The sequence below is a fragment of the Ursus maritimus genome, unplaced genomic scaffold (genome assembly GCF_017311325.1).
Source record: "Ursus maritimus isolate PB19 unplaced genomic scaffold, ASM1731132v1 scaffold_3, whole genome shotgun sequence".
Classification (NCBI taxonomy): domain Eukaryota; kingdom Metazoa; phylum Chordata; class Mammalia; order Carnivora; family Ursidae; genus Ursus; species Ursus maritimus.
The window spans coordinates 60,982,345-61,007,853 of NW_024425563.1; the positions used below are offsets into that span (position 1 = coordinate 60,982,345).

General features: G+C 35.0%; 1 pseudogene; it reads right to left on the reverse strand.

Moving 5' to 3' along the window:
- Positions 1–5,062: 5,062 nt before the first annotated feature.
- Positions 5,063–25,509, reverse strand: part of LOC103659027 — an 82,023-nt pseudogene continuing 61,576 nt past the window's right edge.

A 25,509-nucleotide genomic window follows, 5' to 3' on the forward strand; every position in this document is an offset into this window, starting at 1 on the left:
CTCTTTCTTCTGATCCTTGGGTAAAGTTACCTAGTTAGTTAGCCTTTCTAGCATAATTGGTTGATTGGCTCAGCTTCCGTCTCACAGCAAAGGAGAAAACCTTAGCTCAGTGGCATCTTTTCTTTCATCTATCCCATTCTCATTGTGCTAGCCTCATTTTCTTCTTAGTTAAAAATAAGTTAGAGGTTTGTATACTTCTAATGGCTATAAAATTTACTGCTCAGCAAGATAAGAATTACGGGATTTAGTATGGTGTATATATTTATTACAGAATATTATTATTATCTTACAGATTATTCTTTATTTAGAACTCTCAAAGAGAAACTGCACTGGATAAGTTAAACAGGCAAGGAAAACATTATTCAAGATTATTGAAATAGAGGTCAAGACTATTGCAGTAGGAGAGAAAGACTGAACTCAACTCTTCTCAAAAGGCTGGAGAATTTTTAAGCTCTGGGGTGAGCTAGTGAAAAACGAATGGAGGATGTATTAGTAGGGAGGTTTGTCAAGGTGGTTAGTTTAACTGTGTTTGCCAGTTGGGGATTATGGAAATTAAGCTCTACCCACTACTTGGAACGCTGTCTTTCTGGATGATTATATTTCAAAGGGTTTGGCTCCTAGGTCTTTGAGAAAGACATTCCTGGGTTATAAAACTGGCAAGATGCTGGAAGATTTATATTTCAAAGGGGCAGAAAATGAATTTCCAATAGCTGTTTTTCTAAAGTAAGAAAACTTACTCCAGTGTTCCAAAGTAAGAAAACTAGTTTTCTGAAGAAAAAAAAGGGATGTTAGAGGGCTAGAGTCACAAAGGAACCTGTCTAAAGTTTAATCAAGCTGAGGGATGTTTTGATCAAAACTAATCGGCCATGTTTCCAGAGGTTATCTAATGTTCTTTTTATAAAGGCTGTTTTATTTCCAAGTAGTTGTCAAAGCTAATGAACAGTTGGGTCTATAAAAAATATGAATATAGTTATACTCCTGCAATCATTTATCACTATGGCTTTATCTCTAGATTCTAAACTTAGAAAGTATAATTGCTTTGGGACAAAACTGTGTTCCCACCAAAATTCATATGTTAAAGTTCTAACTCAATGTGACTGATGCTACTAATACTGTATTTGGAGATAAGGTTTTTAGGAGTTAAGTAAATGAGGTCATGATGGTGGAATCTTAAACCTGTAGGACTGGTGGCCTTGTAAGAGAAAGAGAAGGATATCTTTGTCCTTCATGCAAGGGCATAGGGAGAAGGTGGCCATTTGCAGGTCAGGAAGAGAGCTATCATTAGAACCTGACCATACTTGCACCCTAATATTGAACTTCAAGTCTCTGGAACTGTGAGAAAATAAATGTCTGTTGTTTAAGCTTCCCAGACTACCGTATTTTGTCATGGCAACCCAAGATGACTAGTACAGTAAATGTAAATAGCATACTTCAAAATAATGTGGTACAAGATTGGTTGATATATCCTGAAGCGTAGTCTTCAGGGATACTTATCTGATAACCTCAGGTCCAAGATGACTTTTCTTTGCAGTAAGACTGATGTGGATTTTCAGTGAATGAAGACCATAATCCATTTGCTAATTTCTCAAGTTTTTTGCTTGTATTTATTAGGTAGTACACAATTTTTTTTTTTTTTTTTAGATAATACCTTGGAGTGCATTTAGAGTCAGGATAAAGGCAGCTAGCATATCTTTTGACTCAGTACCTATCAACAGAATCATTAGAATCCCATCCAGTTTGTACTATGTCTTTGGCTCCATTTCAGCTGCATATAATGGGGTGGGTGGGAAACAAGAGGAGGCTGAGCAGTGAGTCCAATGCAGACCTCTATCCCAGGACATCAGATCATGACCTAAGCCGAAGACGGACACTTAATGACTGAGCCACTCAGGTGCCTCCTTATTTTAGCCTCTCTAATAGAGATCTAATGATAAACGAATTGTGGTTTTTATTTCCTTATGAAAAAAATATGTTGTGCACTGTTTCACCTGCATTCTGGCCATTAAGATACTTTCTTTTGTGGGGTATCAGGTCTTTGGCACGTTTTTAGTTGATATATAAGAGCTCTTTATATATGATGCATGTTAAGTCCTTCGGGTATGTGTAATGCAAATATCAGTCATTACAGTTTGTATTTCTATTCTTGTTGTCTTTTAATGAACAAAATATTTTATCTTAATGTGGTTCAATTAATTTTCAGTCAATGAATAGCCCTTTTTGTCCCTTGTTTAAAAAATATTTACCAATCCCACATTTAAAAAGATGTTTCATATTTTATTTTAAAATATGTATTCACTTTGGTGTTTGGATTGGCAGCAAATCTGGATTTGTGTTTTGTAAATGATGGATGGGTCCAGGTACATGTATCCCATAGGAACATCCAATTTATCTCATACCGTTTGTAGAACAGACCAGTTTTTCCCATTGTACTGCAGAGTTATCTTTGTCATAAATTAGGTGACTTCCATTGGGAAGTCTATCCTTTTGCCTATCCCACATTGTCTTAATATAGTTTTATAGTGAATCTTGATATTTGGTTATGTTAGTACTCAAGATTTGTTCTTTTGAAGATTGCTTTGACTAGTTTTGGCCCTTTACATTTCTATATTAATTTTAGGATCATCTTGTTTCCACCAAAATTCCTGAGATTTAGATTGGGATTTATACCACCGATGTGCTGCACAATGAATCACCTCCAAATTAAACAGCATAAAGCAACACATATTATCTCCAACACTTAGCTATCTGGTGGTTCTGATACAGTGTCTCTCAGGAGGTTGTAGTCAAGATGTCAGTTGGGGCTGCATTCATAAGAAAGCTTGACTGAGGTTGGATGATCCACTCTGGTAAGACTCACTGTTGACTCACTCAGTTCCTCACTATTAGCTGCCACATAGCTACACTGTTACCTCTACAGTGGTGCTTGAGTGATCTCAAGGCATGGTAGGTAGATTGCTTTCCTCATAGCAGGTGATCCAAGAGAGAGAATAGTGAGAGAAAGTGACCAAGATGGAAACTGTAGAATCTTTGATAAACTAGTCTCTGAAGTGATATACAATCATTTCTATAGCATTCTGTTGGTTACACAGACCAACCCTGGTATAATGTGGGAAGCTATTAAAAAGAGGTATTAATATCAAGAGATGAGGATCACTGGAAATCAGTATAGAGTCAGGGTTTCATTAAATCTATAGATAAATTTTGAAAGAATTGTTATCCAAACATTACTGAGTCATATAACCAAAAACACAATATATTCCTACATTTATTTAGCTCTTCTTTAATACTTCTCAATAATGCATTTTAGTGACATTTTCACACATCTTTTGTTAGATTTACTTCTAAATATTTGACTTCCAATGTTGCTATAAATTATTTCATTTTTTATTTCTGTTGCTGCTATGAGCAATACAATTTAGTACATTGGTCTTGTATCTAGTGAAGTTTCTTAATTTGCTTAGTACTAATTTTTTTCTAAACATTATTTTACATATTCTAAGTGCACAATTATGTCATCTATTAATAATAGTTTTTTTATTTTCTAATCTTTAATGCTATTTTTTCTTCTTGACTTATTACATGGGCCGGAATTTTCAGTAAATATTGAAGAGAAGTGGTGATGATGAACATCATTGTCCCATTCCTATCTTCTGATTATTGAGGTATAATATGTATACAGTAAAGTGAATATCAGAAACGTACAGCTTAATTTTTGCAAGCAGAACACATCTATCCAATAAACTTAACATTATCAATAAGTCAGAAGTCCTCATCTTGGAAGTATAATCAGTCTCTTGACTTCAGACCACATATTTTTACCTGCTTTTATATTTATGTAAATAGATCATACCATATGTAATCTCTTGTTCCTCAGTATTTTGCTTTGCCACTCATGTTAGAATTTGTAGATATTCTTTATAAGGTAAATTCCTTTCTATTTCTAGTTTTGCAAGATGGTTTTTAAAAATCATAAATGGATGGTGACTTTTATGAAATTTTTTACTGTGTCTATGAAAATACTTGTTTCTTATTTTTCTGTTGTTGCGATCTTTCATAGTGATATGATTATTAAACCAGCTTTTCATTCATGGAATAAGTCCCTGGTGTCATGGTGTACCATTTCTTTTTCTTTATCACTGAATTTGACTTGTTTATATTTTATTTAGAATTTTTTTCTATATTCTCAAGATTCCTTGGTATTTTACTTTTCTTATGTCTTTATTATGTTTTGGTAGCAAGATTCTTCTGGCTTCTTAAAATATATTGGGGGATGTTCTCTTGCTATTATCAGAAAGAGTGTTGTGTAACATTAGTATTATCTATATCTTTAATATTTCAAAGAATTCACTGATGAAGATACGTAGACCTAGGGTCACTTTTGTGGGAATGTTTTCAGTAGCAGATTTAATTTCTTTACTTGATACCAAGTAATTCAGGTTTTTTATGTGCTCTTATTTTTCTATAGTTTTATTTTGAGGAATTTTTGCAGTTCATTTCAATATTTACTGCTAAAAAGTTGTTTATAATCTCATGATCTTTTTTGGTGTAGCTAGGAATGGTATAAATGCTACTATATTACCATTTGTCATCCCTGATTTTGTTGTTTGTTTAATTCTATTTTTTTTCCTTACTCTGTCTTTCTAGGGATTAATCAATTTTATTCATATCTTCAAAAGTTTAAAGTTTACTTCTTTTGAATCTTTGTGTTATATTTTATTCATTTATTCTTTTTTATTATTTCTTCCCTTTTATATTTTTAGATTTGATTCACTTTTCTCTTTCCAACTTCTTGAAAAACATATAATTTATTTTCAAGCTTCTTATTTTCCAGTACAGGCATTTAAAGTTATACATGTGTTCCTGATCTTAGAGGAAAAGCTTTCTCAGCTTTTCACTGCTGAATATGTCGTCAGCTGTGGGCTTGTCATATATGGTCTTTATTATGTTGATATGTACCCTCTGTACCCATTTGGCTGATGATTTTTATCATAAATGGATGTTGGATTTTGTCAGATTCTTTTTTATTAAGATGATCATATCAATTTTTTTGTTTGAAAATAGTGATTTATTAACTGTCCAGATTACAGAAATAATCATGGTAGATACCTTAGTTCATCCTGCTAATAATCCTATTGGTCTTGTCTTCCCTATTGCCAGCATCTCCACCTTCTACAAAATGGGTGGTCTTTTTCTTCATTCCCCTTCATGGAGTAGAAAATTTGAAAGGCCATAAGAAGTTGTTGGCTTCTTTGAAACATTTTCCAACAGTATAGATCTCATGAATCAGATCCTCTGTACACATGCTGCCGTGTTTACCAAGATATTGAGCAATCAGTGTGTTATCTGTCAGGGCAATGTGCTTCTTATTGATTTTGCCATAACCACACTTGTAGATCAATTCATTTACCAATTTCAGGTTTAGGTACCCCCATGCTATATATGGTTCCACAATCCTTAGTATGTTAACTGAAGCCTTGTTGAACTTAACAAAGGTGCCACTGAAGATCTGGTGAAGGCAAAGAAGCTACAACACCTTTCGAACCTTTGGACTCACACCATTGATAACTCTGATCCTGATGACCAATGCCAATTTGTGTTCCACAGGTACATAGAAGTTGCCAGCTTTTCTTGCCATTCTCGCCATTTGAATCTCAGTTCTGTACATCTGCCTGTATTCCTTGTGGTAATGCTTAGCTTTTTTCATAGATAAGCTTCCTCCTTGCCTTTTGAAGCACCTGTTGGACAGACTTTCTCAGACACTTGATCTTCAACTCTGCAGAATTCTTTTGCTTTTTCTTAAGGGTTTCTGGCACAGCTGGGGGGAAAAAAAAGAGATGATCCTATAGTTTTTCGTTCTTCATTTTGTTAATGCAGTGTATCGCATTAACTGATTTGCAAACGGTGAATCATCCTTGCATCTCTGGAATAAATTTTACCTGATCAGGGTACATGATATTTTTAATAAATTGTTAAAATCAGTTTGCTCATATTTTGTTGAGGATTTTTGCATCTATGTTTATAAGGAATATTGGCCTGTAATTTTCACTTCTTCTGTTCTTGTCTACTGTTGGTATCAGGTTAATGCAGGCCTCATAAAATGAATTTGGATGAGTTCCCACCTCTTCTGGGTTTTTGGAAGAGTTTGAGAAGGACTAGTATTTATTCTTTAAATGTTCGATAGAATTCACCAGTGATGCCTTCTGGTCCTGGACTTTAATTTATTGGGATTTTTTTTTTTTGATTACTGATTCAGTCTCCTTACTAGTAATGTGTCTGTTCAAATTTTCTATTTCATCATGATTCAATCTTGGTAGGTTGTATGTCTCTAGGAATTTATCCATTCTTTTTAGCTTGTCTAATTTGTTGGCTTAGAATTATTTGTAGTAGTCTCAAGGTCCTTAGTATTTCTGTAGTATTGAGTGTAAACCTCTTTCATTTCTCTTTTCATTTGTTGAATCCTCTCTTATTTTCTTGGTGCGTCAACATGGGTGAACCTCAGGGGCATTATGCTAAATGAAGTAAATCAGAGAAAGACAAATACTGTATGATGTCTCTTAATGTAGTCTTTAAAAAAACAAAAAAAACTCATAGAACAGATTAGTGGTTGCCAGAGCACAGGCCAGGGTTCTGGGGTGGAAGAAATGAATGAACTATTTATTTTATTTTTAATTTAAATTGTTTAAAAAATAATTTGCCTTTAGGATTAAAGTGTTGCAAAATAGCACAACAAATTCTTACTCAAGTCTCAAAAATAAAATAAAGCTACCAGTCTCTCTCTCAGTGCTGCTTTAGCGGTATCTCAAATTTTTTTCCTCACAAATTTTGAAATGTTTTAATTTGGGTTCAAAGTATTTTATAATGTTTCCATTTTTCTTTGTTTCTTGCATCTTTTAGATAAATATTTAATTTCCAGGAAATCAGGAATTTTCTTGTCTGTATGTGCGTGTTCTCCTTTTCTGTTTTAATTCCTAACTTTCACTGTGGTTAGTTAACATACCCTGAATAATTTAAATTCTTTGAAGTTTGTTGATGCCTGCATTATGACATTGCCAATGATAGTAATATTTTATTTGCACTTAAATGTAAATCTTCAGGGGCACCTGGGTGGCTCAGTTGGTTGAACATCTGCCTTAGGCTCAGGTCATGATCCTGGAGTCCCGGGATTGAGTAGGGCTCCCTGCTTCTCCTCCTGCCCCTTACCTCACTTGTGCGTGCACGCGCACTCTCTCTCTCTTTCCTTGTCTCAAGTAAATAAATAACATCTTCAAAAAAAAAAAAAAAGTAAATCTTCATTGTTGGATGTGGTATTCTAATATGTAAAATATGTTCATTCTACTGTTTATGTAATCAATATCTTTAATGATTTTCCATATCCTTTCAGCTTCTGATTACCATGAATTGCTAGTACCATGTGTAAGTCTTCCATAGAGACTATAAGTTTGTTTCTTCTTTTAGTTCTGTTTTTACTTTATACATTTTGAGGTCATGTTAATAGATTCAAACAATTTTAAAATTTTGGTAGCTTCTTTACCATTATGAATTATTACTCTTTTCTCCAGTAATGATTTTTAAAGTCTACTTGTTTGGAAATTAGCTACATTGTTTCTTTTGGGTTTTGTTAATCATCTTTTCACAAAACTTTAAGATATTATCTGTTTTGTTTATCGAGAGGATGCCTTTTTTTTCAGCATCACAAATGCTTGCTCTCTGTGCTTTTGGTTGCTGTGATAAAAATCATAAAGACGTATGTTCTCCAAAGGGCTCACAATGCAAAATAGAAGCAGCACTTGTGGATGAAGGAGGTTGGAGGTTAAATCCTTGGAAATTAAGACAGATCTTTTCCAGTCCATGGAATTTGTGCACTTGCTGCTGCTGCTTCTCTTCTATTAGGACATAAACTCTTTGAAAAAAAATTCTTTTCCACTGATTGTTGTAGCCCTCAGTACTCAGAGCTGTGCCTTGCTAATATTGGAAACATATAAATATCTATAAATGCAGTGGAATTTAATCTTTCTTCCCAGCAATTCTCTGAGAATTCCCAGCAATTCTATTATCTCCATTTTGCTAATATAATGAGTCTGAAAAAGGTTAAGTAACTTTGTTAAGGTGAATAAATTAAAGAGTAGAATCAGCGTGAGGTTTGTCTGATATGAGAGGAAAACGCTTCATCCTAGTCTGTGCTGTGGTGGGGAACCTTAGCTGGGAGACTATATGGTAATGCGGAGGCCAAGAGCTCCTGGTCCAGAGTCTAACTAATTGTCTACAGACTATTTTGCTGCTGTGATTTTAGGCAGCTTGCTTAACCTCTCTCTGCCTGTTTTCTGATCTGTATCTAAGGGCGACAGTACCTATGTCATTGAATTGTTTTAAGAATTAAGTCAGTTAATACCTAGAGAATATTTATTACTTATAAGGCAGGTTTACTTTTCCCCCACAGGTAGTATTAGATCCAACTTTATAAGAATAGGAGAAATTATTTTATTGGATTGCTCTCACCTTCTCTAAGTTTTGTACACTTGCTTTTAGACTCCTATTTTTTTCTGTTCTAGGAAGGAAGGGAGGTATCTTTTCTATAGTGTACATTTCTTCTCCTGTGGATCTCGACTATTCATTTAGTCTTGGACCTTAGAATGGATTTTTCCTATTTGTCTTTCATAACCTCAATCTCTCCCTGTTCTTTGGATCTTTCCCATAAGCATTTATATATGTTAAAAATCTCTTATCTTTAAAAACTCTTCTTATGTTTTTAACCAACCACCACTACCTCGAAACTCAAGAAATTGGTTATATTTTCAGTCTCAGTTTCCAAATTCCCACTTATTAAACCATCTTTCCCCTTTCCATATTTTGTTGATTATCTTCAATACGGTTTTTAAGTATTAAAAGTTCTAAAGGGTAAATTTTTAAATACTAAAATTCCTAAAGGGTAGGTAATCTCTTCTGATTCAATATCAGTAGCTCTCAAACTTGGCTGAACATCAGAGTTGCCTTAAGAATTTTAGAAAAATTACTAAAAGCCAAACATCTCCCTCAGAGATTGTGATTTAATTAGTATGGGTAGATTCTAGGCCTTTGCCTTTAAAAAAAAAATTTCATGAAGTTATTCTGATGGTTAGCCAAGTCAATGCTTTAATCTCTCTCTCCAGTTGATTTCGTTACAGGTGTAGCTTTATTTACTATATAAGAGTAATCTCTCTATTTATGTTTTAGATTTGGGGAACTTTCAGCATATGGCTGTTGGAGTTTTTAGGATATGTGAGATCTTGAACCAGACCATAAACATCATACTAACACTTAGTATAGCTCACTGTAAAAAACCTGAGGAGTGTTTTTAGAACGCCTGGATGGCTCAGTTGGTTAAGCATCTGCCTTTGGCTTGGTTCATGATCCCAGGGTCCTGGGATTGAGTCTCGAATTGTGCTTCCTGCTCAGCGGGGAATCTGCTTCTCCTTCTGCCTCTCACCCCACTCCTGTTCTCCCCCTCTCTCTTTGTCTCTCTCTAAAATAAATTAAAAAAAAAAATCTTAAAAAAACAAAACACAAAACTTGAGGAGTGTTTTAGCCATGCTAGGAATAGGTCTAGCAGTCATCTTTATGCATCATTTTCCCTGAGCCCAAACTAGTTGGTGTTTGGAATTTATTACAGAATACAGTTCAGAATGGTGGCCTTATAATAGGAAAGAAAGAAGGACCGCTAGAGAATGGGAGAGCTCTAAGACAGGAAAAGACCAAAAAAGAATTTTTTAAGGGAGCAAATTACAGAGAGTGGAAAAACTTAAAATCTTTGCTTTTTCCGTACAGAAAGCTTTTTACCTTAGTCTCTCAAACCTGTTTGTATTTTTTTTTTTAAAGATTTTATTTTATTTATTTGACAGAGAGATAGCCAGCGAGAGAGGGAACACAAGCAGGGGGAGTGGGAGAGGAAGAAGCAGGCTCCCAGCATATGAGCCTGATGTGGGGCTCGATCCCAGGACCCCAGGATCACGCCCTGAGCTGAAGGCAGACACTTAATGACTGAGCCACCCAGGCGCCCCAAACCTGTTTGTATTTCTTAAAATATCATGATATGAAAGCTTGTTAACCATACAGATAAAATAAGGCTGGTATAAACTGTTTCTGGAGGTTTAAATATGTCCCCCCAAAATACTTCTGAAAGGGTTATAGAGAAGGGAAAATGAGCTACTAAGTGTGAATGAATCTGATAAAGTGCTTGACAGAGAACGTGGGTTTACCAAAGTAAATTTGCCTTTCTTGAAGAAATATCTATGGATAGCCGCTCTCTGCTAATATTTTTACCAGTAAATTTTAAAACTCTGTAGATTTAGGTCTCCTGTATATACCGTAAAACTATAAAGGTTCTCATCCCCCCCCTTCAAGTACTTGTGAAAGATGCTTTGATTTGTCATATAGATTTGCACAAAGTAAGTAATGGAAGGGAGATAAAGAATTTTCAGAAATATCATTAGATAATTTTTTCCCTCTGCTATCAATTCAAGTTCGTTAAATTTTAATATAGTTCCATTACTGTTGATGTTTACAACATTGTTTTTCATAAGCCTAGCTTTTTAGGCCCTTGAGAATGTCAATTCACTAATTATGTTTTTTCTAGTTATGTGTTCTTTCCTAAAGAGTAAAAAACAAAACCCTTTATTATATCGTTATGATCCAGAATAATTCACATTTCTTCTTGGTGGGGGGAACCCTCCCAAATGTCATATTCTCCACTCAGAGACCCACACTAAAATCTTGACATTTCTAAATCAAGGTAAAAGGGATTTTTTAGTAAATATGATGTTGTGTTTCTGCTAGTTAACTGTTACCAAAAAAAAGGGGGGGGCAGATTTTAAAGTTAATAGAACATCTAGTTTAAACTATCTAATAGCTAAATATAAATAAGTATTGCTTAGCATTTGTTTCCACATTTCTGTAAAAATTGTACAAGTATATACATGTACGTGTGTGTGTGTGTGTGTAACTTAGCAATTAGAAGAAGCATTTTTTTTTCCTAAATAAATACTAAACCCTTATTATTTAAAAGTGAAAATAAAGTTTCTGGCTTGATTTTTAGTTAATTTGGAATGAAACAGCCTTATTGGACATTGTTTAGTGTGGGTTGGTAGATTCTGTAATCAAGCTGAAATTACATGCAGTTCTCTGGGATCATTTGAAATAGCATTTCTAGTGTCCTGAAAGAATGAATTAGCCTATACCAAACACTCAGGATATGATAAGCCTTCATTACCATGTAGGCTAACCCAATTTTGTCTAGTTATCTGTTTGGTTACTGGATTTACTGGTAAAAATATACTAACAACATGAGTTGTCTGTTATTTTTCTAAACTACTTTCCCTTAACCGTCTGTTGTTAGGTCAGTTGAGAGGGTCAGAATAAATTTATACTAATTACTACCTAATTACACAGAAAAGTGCTGACTTCCCTAAAAGCACACAAAAGGTTAGTGACAAATCTGGAACAGAAGTGGATACCTTAATCTAATCAAAGACCGTGTTCTTGGTAATTAAATTTCCTATAAATTACTGTAAAAAGGGAGTGAAGAAGTTGAGGAATCTATGACATAATTTTTTTTCAAATTTATTTTCCTTAAATTTAAATTCTTAAAATCTGACACTATCTAGTCACTTTTTCTGCATTTTTGGTAAATAAAGCAGAATTATTACTTTGTGAATAAATTTGAGGTTTAATTCCTTGGCCGTATGTGTTTTGTTTTCTTTTTTGATAACTGTATACAGATGGAAGTTTGTCATATTGAAAAAGATTTAAGTCCTAGCATTCTTAATTTGGAATTCTCAGTGAAGTAACGAAGATTTGAAATCAATATGGCCTTAAAGAATATGGTTATACTTGGATAAACTTATAAGAAAATCATTGATTAAATGTGCCTAGATTTCTGAAGGTTTATGAGGACTACTGCTACATTTTTCCCTATTTTTCAAGCATTCCAAAATCCTTCGTATTTTAAGAAATACAGTTAATAAAGAACTAAAATGAGAATTCTATGTAGATAAATGTTAGAGCCATCACTTAGATTAAAAAAATTTTCCTGGTAAATAATTTTAGACTGATGATAGTGTTTGTATTTAAATTGTAAGAGGAATTTGAACATAAGTTTTTTAAAACTTCTTTTGTATTGACCTGATTGTGTAAGCTATAGAACGGGATAATTATAAATTGCATAAGCTTTTGATGTATAGATTATTGGACCTTAATATATCCAGTTGTAGGTTGAATTTAATAATTATGTTAAGAACAAAAAGTGTAGTTTGAACTTTTCACATATTCAACTCTATAGTAAAATTCAATTTAAATTTTTTTAAAAGTAATTGATTTTAGAGTCAGTGCCAATCATCATGGGAACCACAGATACTTTTCCTTGAAAACATTTTGTTGTTCTAGTGTGAGTTTCATTTTTGTTTGCTTGTCTAACCCTGTCTTACCTAAACAAGGAGCTTAATTTGATAATTTAGTAGCTTAATTATGACCTTGCCAGCAATTTTCATGTTGACATATTTTTAAAAATTCTGAGTACCAACTGAATTGAAATGTATGTCCCATGTATTTTAATGTTCTCATGTATTTATCTGTATTAATATTTTGTCTCTTTAACATTTAGATATAAAGCATTAAATAAAGTCTAGAGGAGAAACTGTAATTCTGAGGACACCTTTTCTCTCCTTTATTACCCTTGAGTAGGAGGTGTGTACTGAAGACAAGCTGTGACCTCAGTCGCCCTCAGCGATCCTCCTTCCTCCCTACCCATCCCTTCCCTCCTGCCTGCCCACGCACATCATTCTTCTAAATTAAACTGTTCATTAGCACGATTACAACCTTTAAATCCTTTGTTTTTTAACACAACATTTATAATATGAATTCCCTTTTGAGTTGTCAGCAAAATGTGACAATTAAAACAGATCTTTTGAAAGCTTTCTTGTAGAACTAAGCCTGACTTCAGTGCAGTTTATATTGACACAGTTTATATTTTATATCCTTCATAAGACTTATTTGCCCAAATGCTTCTCTCATTTCTCAGTATGTATCTTCCAGTTTTGCATAGATAGAAAATTTCTATCTTAGAATAAGTGAATATCTTAGGAATAGTGAATATGATTTTTAAATAGAATGTATAATAAAGGCTGTTTTTCAAATATGTCGATATTTTCACATTTTAGCTTATGGCAGTTGAAAATTAGTTCATTTGAATAAGTACCTGAGGGCATCTTTCTGTAGCAAAAAGGAAAAGAGGTGAAATAAACAAGAAAGGAAATAAATGTTTTATGGGCAGGTTATAAATACATGATTTTAGTACTATTGTATATAGTAAAACTTAGATGCTGGAAACAATTTTCTTGATGTTTTGTGTTATTAGTTTTTAAGAAGTTTGGTGGGACAAGAAACAAGTTTAATTTATTTAATGCTTATTGGTGTCTAGTTAAAAACCTTTCTGGGTTGTTCCTTTTCATGATTTTAGAAAGACGCTCTATAGGTTGTATCTTCTTAAAAAGAGTAAGTTATGAGCACATACTGCTTTTAGAGTTGTTCAGACATCACTTAATTATGAGTTATTTTTCTCTTATCCAAAATATGAACTACTGTTTGACAACTTCTTATGACATACATGCTCCTGACTGAATATTTTCTGCTCATTTTCTAACTCTCAAATCTCACTGGCGTCAAGAAAATAAAATTACAAGTTGGAAGTAAGAAGCTTATTTGTTTTGCAAGTGTTGGTTGAACGTTTGGCTCCAGTTAAAAGTAATAAAGTGTTTTCTTTCTTGCTGATCATGACACATACCTAAATTAGAAGACGCCTTTTAAAATGACTAAGTAATATATACTCCATTAGAGCACATTTGAGTCATTTTATTCTTGCATAGTAATTGGAAGATCATTTACTGTTTTACTTTAGCACATGTTAATGCAAAGTGTGTGAATGATGCAGCAAGAAAAATCAAAGTGAAGGAGAACTTAGATGAGAAGTCAGTGGTGGAGTTACCATTGCAAATTCCATTTAGAAAGGTTATTTCTTTAGTGGAAATTTACATATGACATTTAAAACCATGGTTAGAATTGGCTATGTACTTTACACTGGAAAAGATTTTGTACCAAATCTAAGCAGGAAAGAAAGACAGACTGCTTAATTTCTATTTGTATTGTGTAAAAAAACAAAAAAACAACCCCCCCAAAACCCCCAAAGCAACCCAAAAACTTAATTTACTTGAGTGTTTCTTGTGTTCTGCCTCAAAATAAATTCTTGTATTAATTTGGAAGATCAGAGAAAGCATCTTAGAAAAGCTTAGAAATGTTTTGTTTTTAAATAAGTAACCGTTCAATCATAATTTTAAGAAGAAATTTCAACCAGCTACATTTATTTAGGAAAATTTCATGAAGAGTAATGATTCTAAGCTATATCTAGTTATAAATCTGGGTAAGGAATTAGAATTGTGTCGGTGATAGAAAAAATCAATTATTATTTTTACAGTTTATCGAGGAGAATTTTTCACCTGATGTTAATCATTTATCTAGAAGTTCCAGTTCCCAGAAATGTGGACAGCATTCAGGGAATTCAAAAGGTCAGCCATGCTTACTTGTGAGAGTACTGTAATTGTGAAAGAAAGGATACTGTGAAGCGCCTGGGTAGCTTAGTCAGTTGAGCATCTGACTCTTGATTTTGGCTCAGTTCATCATCTCAGGATTGTGAGATGAAGCCCCAGGTCGGGCTCTATGCTGCGTGAGCCTGCTTAAGATTCTCTCTCTCCCTCTCCCTCTGCCCATCCCCCTCGCTTGCACGCGCTTTCTCCCTCTCAAAAAATTAAAAAATAAAATAAATGGATACTGTACTTCTTTTGAATCTCTCAAAAGAAAACATCAGGGCAGAAGCCATAACACAATTGGCTGTAAAGTATCCATTATAAGACCAACTTTCCTTAATGTAGAAATTTGGACCTGTACTGTATAGTACAATAGGACCTTTATGTTGGAATTTGTTTTACTTTTGCTACAGCCTAAGTTCATACTCTGAGGTACGTAATTGTCTCATTGCAGTGTCTCCAGAAGAGTTCTAGTCTGTGACCTGTTAGTGACAAGGGTAACATAAAGTAAAAATTGTGTTGTTTTAAAGTGGAAAATTTGTGGAAACTTTGATAGTATTTCCTGGAGTTTTGCTCCTTACATGTCTCTAGGTTTTTCATTTGTCTCCTCAGGAAGTCAACTTCTTAAGCATTCATACCTTATCACTGAGGGACAAAAGAATATGGTAAGAATGTGAGGAAGCCTTGTTACCATTTTGTAGACATTTTCGTTCATTATCAGATGTTTTATTTTACTTTAATATAGAAGTGCTCACAGCTCTGTGGTTCACAATATTTTAAGTGGAAAAAATAAAGTAAAAAAGGAAATAAGTATCATGGCTTTTTCCTGAGTCAGTGCTGAAATAAAATATTTAGTTTTGCAAATCTGTTCTGCCCCAGAATGCCTTTTTCTTTACTATGTAAAAAATATAGACATGGTAACTGAAATAAAATATTAAATGACATTGACATCAAAAAAAATAGTTAAGCCGGCGTACTTTTGAAGAAGTAGAAAAATAAAGGTCACGATAGTACTTGACACTCAAAAGCAATATTTGAATGATGAGAGCATTGGGTGAGTTTGTTTTCATAGTTGGTGCTTGTGACCAGTGAGTTCAGCTTCATCAACTTGATTCATTGTAGTCACGTAATTTGACTTTTCTGGAACTAAAGATTACACCCTCATCTCACTGTCCTGTCAGCCCCCTCAACAATATAGGGAACCTAGAGACTAAAAATGCAACAGCTCATGGGAGACACATTTTTGCAGTTCTCCTACTATGAATTTGTAGCATGTTTGTCCATAAAGAGGATAGTAGGCTTCATTTATCATATAAAGTTATTACCCATTGTCCTATCTTACACTACTGATTGACCTGGGTATGTTTATGTTGTTAGGCTCAGATCATCAATAGCTTAAATTGCCTGGCATACTAGTAAGTAAAGATCTCTATGCCTTTAGGAATATAATAATAGCTTCTGGAGTAAGACTTTAGCAGAGAGACTCCTGAATATTTTAAACTGAGGACTGCATTTGCTGTTTTAATGTAGTGGGTGGATGAGAGTAATACTGTGCATTTCTTTAGTCATGCAGTCTGTATAAAACCCCTAATATATACTCAGCGTCATGCTAGGTGTCAGGGATATAGCTCTTCAGCAAGAAAAAGTCAGTTTCTTTAACAGAAAAAAGAAGAAAAGTAAAATATACTGAAAGAAAACTGAGAACAGAGGAAAACATTTACTCTTCCTTTACTGACAAAAAACTTAAGAGTAACAAAATAGCCAAGAAGAGTGGCTGTAAGAACATTGTTATCAGGGAGAGGGAAACGTTATTATTCAGCCTTACACTTCAGAAAAACCAATTCTCTGCAAATATTCAAGTCTTCAGTCTGGCCAGACACTGAATGAGAATCGTGTAAGTGAAGTTAGAGCAGAACTCCAGAAGGATATTGGAAGCCAAAAAGCCCATGCCTTTTTTTTTTTTTTTTTAACATGCCTATAAACAATGTTTCCAAGGAAATTCCTTCTAAATGATCATTTAGAAAACTTTGTTCTTTTTTTGATTTATATACAAGACCATATCATTTCTCATTTTTCTGTGACAGATTAAATAACTAGGTTTACTGCGATGACATACATTCTCTCTGCATCTAAGCTGAATACCAGTAGGCATTAATAAAGTATCACCAGAAAATGTCAGTACTCAGGTAGCAAATGAGATTGTGTGAAAGGTGTAGTTGGGAGTTTTTTCCGGATCTGTGCCTCTTCTGTTAACCTGAAAATAAGACTACTGGTTATTTCACTAGCAAAAAAACAAAAACAAAACAAAACTCAACTGTTTATTCAATTTGGGATAAGCAAGCTAAGGGAAAACCATACCCAAGACCACAGAAGAAAGGGGGAAGTGGGGAAGGCTGTTGTACACAAAAAGTCCACTGAAGTAAACTGGGAGTTTGAAATACAATGGCTCTTCATTGGCTGAGTTGTCTTTCATTGGCTGGCTGTTGCCAGGGGAGCAAGAAAGCCTTTCTTCCTCCTGCTTGAATAGTAAAGTAGTATCCACATGCAAGGCCCTTCTTTTCCTTTTGGGTCTGCAATTGGCTAGGAATGGTAGGGGGTGAATGGTCTTCCTGCTGGCCTCCTAACTCCGTTGTAAATGAGTTTTCCAAAAAATTTTTTTCATTGAAAAATAATTGGCAGTTAATTATTAAAGTGTTTTTTTAAATGAATGTGCTGTAGCCAACAAGGCAAATATGGCAAAATTAGAAGTTATATTACTTAAAAATTAACTTTTAATGCATTTTTCTCTGTATTTATGGGACTATTTTGTTTTCTAGATTCCACGTGTAAGTGAAATCACATGGTATTTCTTTTTCTCTGATGTATTTCATTTAGCGTAATACCCTTTAGGTCTCTCCATGTTGCACACGGCAAAAATCTCATTCTTTTTTTATGAATGAGTAATATTGCATATGTATATGTATACACACACACACCAGTTCTTTATTCCTCTATCAGTGGACATTTAGGGTGCTTTCATATCCTGGTTATTGAAAAAAGTGCTGCAGTAAACACAGGGCTGCATATTTCTTCAGATTAGTGTTTTTATTTGGGGGGGTAAATACACAGCAATGGGATTTCTGGATCTTACGGTTTTTCAGAAGTTAATGTTTTGAACAACCTCCATACTGTTTCGTACTGTGGCTGCACCAATTTGCTTTCCCACCAGCAGTGCCTGAGGGTTCCCCTTTCTCCACATCCTCACCAGCACTTGTTATTTCTTGTCTTTCTGACACTAGACATTCTGACAGGACTAAGGTGATATCTCGTTGTGGTTTTGATTTGCATTTTCCTAATGATTAGTGATGTGAACATCTTTTTATGTGTCTGTTGGCCATTTGTTTCTTTTCTATGGAAACATGTCTGTTCAGGTCCTCTGTCTATTTTCAAATCAGGTTATTACTTTTTTTTTTTTAATGTTGAGTTGTAGGACTTTCTTATATATTTTGGATATTAACCCTTTATTGGGTATAACATTTGCAAATACCTTGTCCCGTTCAGTAGGTTGTCTTTTGGTTTTGTTGATGGTTTCTTTCACTGTGCGAAAACTTTTTAGTTTGCTATAGTCCCAGTAGTTTATTTTTTGCTTTTGTCTCCTTTGTTTCAGGAGACAGACCCAAACAGTGCTGCTAAGGTACAGGTATAAGAGATTAATGCTTGTGTTTTCTTTTAGGAACTGTATGGTTTCAGGTCTCATATTTAGGTCTTTTAATTCATTGAGTTTATTTTTGTGGATGGTGTAAGACAGTAGTTCACTTTCATTGTTTTGCATGTAGCCATCTAGTTTATTTATTGAAGCACCAGCACTATTTATTGAAGAGAATTTTTTCCATTTTATCTTCTTGCCTCCTTTGTCGTAGATTAATTGACCATATAAGCATAGGTTTATTTCTAGGCCTCTATTCTGTTCCATTGATCTGTTTGCTTTTGTGTTAGTACAGTACTATTTTGATTACTGTAGGTTTGTAGTATAGTTTGAAATCTGAAATTGTGATACCTGCATCTTTGTTTTTCTTTTTCAAAGATTGCTGTGGCTATTTAGGATGTTTTGTGGTTTCATAAAACTTTTAGGATTATTTATGGTAGTTTTGTGAAAAATACTATTGATGTTTTGAAAGGAATTGCATTGAATCTGTAGATTGCTTTGGGTAGTATGGACATTTAATGATATTCCTTGAACCCATAAGCACGGAATATCTTTTCATTTGCTTGTGTCTTTATTTTATTTTTTTAATTAATTTTTTTTAAAGATTTTATTTATTTGACAGAGAGACAGCCAGCGAGAGAGGGAACACAAGCAGGGGGAGTGAGAGAGGGAGAAGCAGGCTTCCTGCTGAGCAGGGAGCCTCATGTGGGGCTCGGTCCCAGGACTCTGGGATCACGCCCTGAGCCGAAGGCAGACGCTTAACGACTGCGCCACCCAGGAGCCCCCTTCAGCAACAGTATATTACAGCTTTTAGTGTATGGCCTTTTATCTCCTTGGTTAAATTTTTTTTAATTTAAATTTATGTAGTTAACATACAGTGCAATATTGGTTTCTGGAGTAGAATTCAGTGATTTATCACTTACATACAACACCCAGTGCTCATCATAACAAGTGCCTTCCTAATACCCATCACCCATCTAGCCCATCCCCCACTCCCCTCCCTCCACCAGCTCTCAGTTTGTTCTCTATTGTTAAGAGTCTCTATGGCCTATTTCCCTCTCTCCTTTTTGTCTTTCCCCCTTCCCATATATTCTTCTGGTTTCTTTCTTAAATTCCACATATGAGTGAGATCATATGGTATTTGTCTTTCTCTGACGGACTTATTTCACTTAGCGTAACACACTCTAGCTCCATTCATGTCATTACAAATGGCAAGATTTCTTTCATTTTGATGACTAATATTCCACTATAGATATATATCTATATATCCAATATATAGATGTAGATACATAGATATATATCTCACATCTGCTTTGTCCATTCATCAGTCAGTGGAACATTTGGGCTCTTTGCATAGTTTGACTATTGTTGGTAATGCTGCTGTAAACATCAGGGTGCATGTACCCTTCAAATTTGTATTTTTGTATCCTTTGGGTAAGTACCTAGTAGTGCAATTGCTGGATCCTGGGGTAGTAGTTTTTTGTTTTTTTGTTTGTTTGTTTGTTTTTTAAGATTGATTTATTTTAGAGAGAGCACATTTGAGCAGGGGGAGAGAGAGAGAAGCAGAATCCCTGCTAAGCACAGAGCTTGGAGCATGGAGCCCAATGCAGGGCTTGACCCCATGACCTTGAGACCTTGACCTGAGCTGAAACCAAGAGTTGGAGGCTCAACCATCTGAGCCACCCAGGTGTTCCACTTAGTTATATTTTTAACATTTTGAGGAACCTCCATACTGTTCTCCAGAGTGGCTGTATCAGTTTGTATTCCCACCAACAGAGCAAGAGGGTTCCCCTTTCTCCGCAGACTATATAGTTTGCTTTTACCAATACCTGTTGCTTTCTTGTGTTAAGTTTAGCCATCCTGACAGGTGTGAGATGGTATCTCTTTGTGGTTTTGATTCGTATTTCCCTGTTGATGAGTGATGTTGAGCATCTTTTCATGTGTTTGTTAGCCATCTGGATGTCTTTTTTGAAAAGTGTCTATTCATGTCTTCTGCACATTTCTTAACTGGGTTATTTGGTTTTTTGGGTGTTGAGTTTGGTAAGTTCTTTGTAGATTTTGGATACTAACCCTTTATCAGATAAGTTGTTTGCAAATATCTTCTCCCTTTCCATAGGCTGCATTTTGGTTTTGTTGATGTTTCCTTTGCTGTCAAAAAAATTTTTATCTTGATGTGGTCCAGGTAGTTTTTTTTGCTTTTGTTTTCATTGCCTGTGGTGATGCATCTAGTAAGAAGTTACCATGGTCGAGTTCAAAGAGGTTGCTGCCTATGTTCTCCTCTAGGATTTTGATGGTTTCCTGTCTCACATTAAAATCTTTCACCCATTTTGAATCTAATTTTGTGTATGTTGTAAGAAAGCAGTCCAATTTCATTCTTTCTCTGCATGTGACTGTCCAGTTTTCCCAACACCATTTGTTGAAGAGACTGACTTTTTTACATTGGATGTTCTTTCCTGCTTTGCCAAAGATTAGTTGACCATAGAGTTTCCTTGGTTAAATTTATTCCTAGGTATTTTATTCTTTGTCGTGTGATGTAAAACACATTGTTTTCTTAACTCTTCTGCTACTTTTTTAGTGTATAGAAATGAAACATATTTCTGTATATTAATTTTGTGTCCTGGAACTTTACTCAAATTTATTAGATTTAGTAGTTTTTTGGTGGAGTCTCTAGGATTTTTCTATAATATCATGTCATGTCATCTGCAAATAGTGACAGTTTACTTCTTCCCTACCAGTCTGGATGCCTTTTATTTCATGTCTGATTGTCATGACCAGGACTTTGAGTACTATGTTTAATAAAAGACTCCTTCATGCACTTTTTAATACATTTCTTTTTATGTATCCTGTGATTGTAAAATAAAAACATACACATTGTTGAAATGTGATAAAATAGAGTCAGAAATGAAGCTTAAAAATCATTTAGAATTCCAGCACATACAGATAGTCATTGAAAATATTTTGCAGAACTACCTTCCAAATTTAGAAAAACACATCCAAACAGCGCACTTTGAAACACTGTATCTGTCTGTATAAGTGAGATTAATCAGTGTACAACTGTGTGTCACTAATATGTATTTATACACATACACACTCTATTGTTAAGTCACTTTTTTTAACATCTGGGAATTTTCAAATATCAAAAGTTCAGGGAAGTCTATAGTTCTTCCCAATACCTTGTTGTACATATGTGAGTATTTTAAAGAAAACCTCAGATATTATATTTTTGTACCTATAAATATTGATTCCTTAGTACATATCCATCCCAGTGGGATTTTTAAAATACAGCCCCATCACACTATTAACAATAAAATAATTTTTAAATATTAAATCCATAATTTTCCCCAGTCATCTCAGAAATGTCTGTTTACAGTTGGTTTCTTCCAATCTGGATCCAGACAAGGTCCAAACAGTATATTTGCTTGGCATGACCTTTCCTTTTTTTTCGTTGCCATTTATCTGAGCATGAAGTATGAGAGACTATCTTAACCATGGAAGTGACCCCACCACAAAATGAGAATCACAGCTGGAAGTGCTCAAAAAGAGGCTGAGTGAGCATGTATCCCAGAGGTAATTTGTATATGGTTGTTTTAAAGGCCCTCCCACCTCTAAGACTGTTGTTTGTAGAAGTAAAGTAATCATGGGTGCAATATTCCAGCTACTCTGAGAGAAGCTTGTGCATCTCCACTGGCAGCCATCCAGCTCCCACCAGCATCGACGGTGGGAAGGGGGATAAAGACTCGGCTTCAGTTCTTCCAGTGTCCAGCACTGTGCAGACCACCCGTTTTCTTATCAAGATGATTGGGGCAATGGAGATGATTAGGCAAGCAAATAGGGAACACATCTTTATAGGCTTTGTTTTATTACAAATAGGGCATTCTCTCCTTCATTGTCATTCTAATTCTTATTGTATACCATCTAATGACTAAAATAGCTTCCTCATTTGTTACCCTTTGTTCTTTTACCATGGTAGTTGAGTGTTTGGCTATATTTTTATATTTTATTTTATTTATTTTTTTTTATTTTTTTTTTTAAGATTTTATTTATTTATTCGACAGAGATAGAGATAGTCAGCAAGGGAAGGAACACAAGCAGGGGGGGTGGGAGAGGAAGAAGCAGGCTCATAGTGGAGGAGCCTGATGTGGGGCTCGATCCCATAACGCCGGGATCACGCCCTGAGCCGAAGGCAGACGCTTAACCGCTGTGCCACCCAAGCGCCCCATATTTTTATTTTTTAAAGTACTGATTCATTACAGTCTTTTCTCTAAATTGCTGGACCTCTATTTTTTTATGATGAATACCAGATTTTTATTCAATTTTTAAGGCCCTCTGTAGTTAATCTCTTATTGAATAAACATGCTGCTTCCCTTGCCATATGGGATTAATGTATCTTCCACAGAAAATTGTATAGACTCCAGGGCAGACAGTTCCAGGCAATACATAAACCATTCCCTTACCCTCTTTGATTTTTTTTTTTTTAAGATTTTATTTATCCATGAGCAGGGGGAGAGGCAGAGGCAGAGGGAGAGGGAGAAGCAGACTCCTGGCTGAGCAGGGAGCTGGACTTGAGGCCCGATGAGCCAAAGGCAGACACTTAACCATCTGAGCCACCCAGGCGCCCCTCTCTTACCCTCTTAGAATATTTTTATAGTTATCTCTAAAATGAGAATAATACATATTACTTTATAGAATTATTGGTGTAAAATTATTAGAGTAAAACACTGCACTGTGCTTTGCGGATAGTTCTTTTTACCAATGTCTGTTCCCTTCTGTCATCTGCTTGCTCTCTCTTATTATACCCAAAATTATTTTATTTTTTATTTATTTTATTTTTTTAAAGATTTTATTTATTTATTTGACAGCCAGCGAGAGAGGGAACACAAGCAGGGGGAGTGGGAGAGGAAGAAGCAGGCTCCCAGGGGAGGAGCCTGATGTGGGGCTTGATCCCAGAACGCCGGGATCACGGCCTGAACTGAAGGCAGATGCTTAACGACTGAGCCACCCAGGCACCCCCCAAAGTTATTTTAATTAGACATACCATTCATTTTGTCCTTAATGGTCTACCAATGAAGCAAATCAGGCTGAAACGTATGCTATTTATTATCTGTGTTGCAACTTGAAAAAAAAGTAGTACATGCTGAATTTTTGGGAAAGTCAGAAAAACTGAATTCCTTCATTCTCTTGTAAAAGATTAAGTGTAAAAGAAGGAATTTTACATAGTGATTAAAAAAAAAAGTTGTTGGTCCTTATAGTTTATGTAACCATGCATGGCTACGATAAGCATTGACGGTTGGAACACCAACTCTTGACAGTGACAAAGGAGTAACCATATTTTGGTTGTGCCTGTAGAAATTTTCTCAGACTGAATAAAGAACTCTTGATTATTTTTTGATTGCACTCAGCTTTGGTATTCTTGCATAGCTCTTGTGCCTTGTTTCTCAAAGTATCTCCTTTTAAGGTAAGTTGATTTAAAGAGTTTCACAAAAGCGGGTGCCATGGCCAGGTGATCTATGCCCTGGAAGTGTTTTCTAGCAACAAAAGGATTTTGTGGACATTTCGAATAATCCAAGGCATATAAAATTATATCTTCACTCCAGAGTTAAGAACTCCTAGGAAATAAAACTTTTCTGAGACCACAGCATGGGAGCTTTTAGTGTTGATATTTTGTTTACCACTGTCACTTTTTTTTTTTCCATCATCATGCAATTTTTGTACTTTAGTGTTTTCTTTGGTTGGTTATACATTTTCTGGTAGAGCAAGTCAATTTTGTTTCATCATAATAGACAACCATTCATTTAGACCCCAAGCTGCTCAAAGAGGTATTATATAAATACTTGATTAAAAATAATGGCTTTCTGGCTCTCAAGAGAACAGGTGTAGAAATCATAGCCCCATTTATAAACCACACCAACTCAGTCTAATAAAACAGCACTATCTGTAAGAGCCTGAGGTTTTAAAGCAAGCTCTGTAACTTCAGTTGTACTCTGAATTCATTTTAACCCTTATTTCTTATACTTTAGATAGAAATTTTTGTTTTCGCCTAATTTGGAAATGACTGTAATGTATAGCTCTATAGACTAATTGCTTTGAGGAATACAGGCATACCTGGGAGATATTGTGGGTTCAGTTCCAGACCACTACAATAAAGTAAAAATGCAATGAAGTGGGTCAAATTAATTTTTTGTTTCCCAGAGCATATCAAATTTATGTTTACACTATAACATTATCCATTAAAAGTCCAATATCATTATGTCTAAAAATGTGCATACCATAATTTTAAAATACTTTATTGCTAAAAAATGTAACCATCATCTGAGCTTTCAGCAAATTTTAGTCCTTTGCTGGTGGAGGGTTGAAGTTTGCTGACTAATCAGGCTGGAGGAAGCTGAAAGTTGGGGTGGCTGTGGCAATTAAAAAAAAAAAAAAAAAAAAGAGCAGTGAAATTTGCTCTATCAATTGACTCTCATTTTCACACATGGTTTTTCTGTAGCAGGCAGTGCTGTTTGATAGCATTTTACCCAGGGTAGAACTTCTTTCAAAATTGGAGTCAGTTCTCTCAAACCTGCTGCTGCTTTATTAACCAAGTTTATGGGATATCCTAAATCCTTTATTGTCATTGCAACCATCATGACATTGTCCCCACCAGAAGTAGATTCCATCTAAAGAACCCACTCTCTGTAAGAAACAACTTCTCATCTGTTCCCATTTTATCATGAGATTACAGCAGTTTAGTCACATCATCAGGCTTCACTTCTAATTCTAGTTCACTTGCTATTTCTACCACATCTGAGGTTATTTCCTCCACCGAAGTCTTAAACCCCTCAAAGTCATCCATGAGGATTAGAATCACCTCTTCCAAACTCCTGTTAATGTTGATATTTTGAGGGGCACCTGGGTGGCTCAGTCATTAAGCGTCTGCCTTCGGCTCACGTCATGATCCCAGGGTCCTGGGATCGAGCCCTGCATCGGGCTCCCTGCTCCACGGGAAGCCTGCTTCTCCCTCTCCAACTCCCCCTGCTAGTGTTCCCTCTCTCACTGTGTCTCTCTCTGTCAAATAAATAAAATCTTAAAAAAAACGGTTGATATTTTGACTTTCCCATGCATCAGAAGTGTTCTTAACAATGTCTAGAGTGGTGAATTATTTCCAGAAGTTTTCAATTTACTTGACCAGATCCATCAGAGGAATGATTGTCTGTGGCAGCTATAGCCTTATGAAAGGTG